This window comes from Pygoscelis adeliae, unplaced genomic scaffold (genome assembly GCF_000699105.1).
Source record: "Pygoscelis adeliae isolate BGI_AS28 unplaced genomic scaffold, ASM69910v1 Scaffold160, whole genome shotgun sequence".
Lineage (NCBI taxonomy): Eukaryota > Metazoa > Chordata > Aves > Sphenisciformes > Spheniscidae > Pygoscelis > Pygoscelis adeliae.
In genome coordinates, this window is record NW_008824035.1 from 9,069,514 (window position 1) to 9,072,048 (window position 2,535).

A 2,535-nucleotide genomic window follows, 5' to 3' on the forward strand; every position below is an offset into this window, starting at 1 on the left:
CGCGTCGCGGGGAAGAGGGGTGGGAGGTAAAGCATATTGCAGCTATCTTCCATGTGGTCTATGCTCATGCAGTGTTTATTTTATGAACTTACTATTATCCATTCTCGTAAGCTATTCTGTAACAGAGCTGACATACAATGCATTTGCTGTGGATGAAAGGCAGATAATGATTACTAGAATTCTAGGCTAAAGCTCATCTGTGTACTGCTGTCCTTCTGGTGGGTGATGAACTTTGTTCTGTTCTTTCAGCACTGTAGAGATCTCTGCAGGCATCTGAGGTGGTAATCCATATTTCCTAATACCATGGACTCCAGTCTAGTGGACTAGCTTAATTCAAGCTTCCGATTTCCATATCACTGGGATTTGGCCAAACAAGGATCTTCAGACTTGTCTCGGTCAGGCCTAGCTCCAGCTCTGTTAATTGTACTTACCAATTTGTTTGCATATAAAATGGTTCTGCTGAGTTATAATTGTGTATTTGGTGTAGAGAAGTTCTGGCTAAGCTATTGCTCCATAACCTCAATAAGAAAGCCACCTGAGTCACCGTGAGTTACGTGAATCGGGTTTGAATAACTGTTTCTGGATTTACATCCCATCTTTTCCCTTGTGGTTCACCCTGTCAACATGTACCCTTCTCCCTGTGACCAGCCTTGTCTGAAAGACGGCAGGCATCTCAGGTGACCCTGTATATAGATGTAAAGCCTGTCTATTTTAGTAGTAGCATCTCCCCGAGCTTGTTACCTTTTGGCCCACGTTCACCAGTCTAAGAGTGAGTCAAACCCAAGCAAAACTGGTATTGGGTTATGCCAGTCTTGAAAGAATCGGATCTCAGTGTTACAGATAAAGACTAATCAAGGTCTTTCAAAACATGGCAACAAACCTACATGCAGGGGATTATCCTCCTTGTAGACAATAAGGGGCTTACGAGCGATGGGCAGATTTTCACATCTGAACGATCACAGGGCACATTGACTCCTTTTCTCTATTGCTCTATTTTTGCTGCTCTTGGAAAAAAAGAGCTTGGTTTCAGTGGTTACTTGATAGAGCACTTCAATAGCTCAGTCAATTTGAGTGGTCTTACAAAAAATTCTCTCAATTTTCCTAAAATTCGCACAAAAACAACTATAGTTGTGTAAAAGAACATTTTTTTTTAATAGTTCTTTGCAGTGATTGGGCAGCAGCAAGCTATCTAAAAGGACTCTTGATCTTCTCTGTAAGAGTTTACATCAAGAAATCTTCTTCATAGCTCTGAGAAACCGGATACAAAGTTCCATGAGGTGATACTGTAGGCTTCACTTCCCTGAAACCTTCCTCAGTTTTTCTGACGTGGACTGTGCTGACCTTAAGAGACCGTCAGCTCGGGAGGATTCATGCCGTAGGTTTGCAGATCCAAAGACTGTGTTCATGTTTCAGTGTTGAAGATGAAGCCAGCTGGAGCAGAGATCTTCACTGTCTCTGAGTAACTGCTCTGCCTGCTGTCCCAGTAGATCCAACATCATTCCACCCGTGATCGTGATGTGCGGAACAGTGTTATCCTAATGTACAGTGGAGGAAATGTTTATGTTACCAACTACGTTCTCAAATTATTGCTGCAGGTAAAAGTGATTCCTCCTTTTCATCCTGCTGCTTTCCCTCTGTTCATGTTTTTTTGCACCAATTTCAGACTGAGGAAAGGCAAAAAACTTGCAGTTCAGTTCTGTGTTCAGGACTGATGCCGCCATGTGATGGTAGATCTGAAATGCTGAAAAATACTTGTGTCCAATAGAACTCTCAGTTGCTCTGTGAAGAAGGCAGTAAGATCTCCGTTCCTCTCTTTGCACTATCTCACGTTTGAGCCCTTTGCATCGTGCTTACAGTAAAGAATAATTCCACCTCTAAGTAAGCTGTACTTTTATGCAGTGTTTTTTATCCCACCTTATTTCAAAGAACTTTGCGGAAGTGCTGTGCAGTGCCCACCCAAACAATTTACAAGAAATGAAACACACCATACCGTCTTTTGCAAGTTCAGGGAAACTTAGACGTAATGTAATTTACTGGAAGTAATACTTCTTTTTTAGAAGTATTTTTTTTTGTTACAGTCTCAGAACAAGACAAATGACACACACTTGTGTATCAATTCCTCTGTGATTCAAAGCACATGCTCGCTAAACTGTGTTGCCATATGTGATGATGGTATTTCTTAACTAATCCAAAACGCTGATCACTTCTGCGTTAGATTTAGGTAAAGGTGCTTCCCTTCCTCCTACAGCGCTGCAGCAGTTTTGATACAGTGTTAACTGAGGTGAATGCTTAGCGGAATTACGACTTCAGGCACGCGGCCGGTTCCTGCCGTAAGAGATGCTGCGTGCAGGGAGACGGGGAAACCGGAGGAATACAGCCGGCACGCGGCTTTGGAGGGCCGATTATTCCAGAACGTGGCTGCGGCAAACGCTTCAAGCGCTGTCGCCGGGCAGGGCCTTGCGGTGGTTTGGCCTCTACCCGCTTTCCGCCGCCTTCCCCTCGCAGCAGCCGCCGGCCCTCCCGCGGAACCATCGG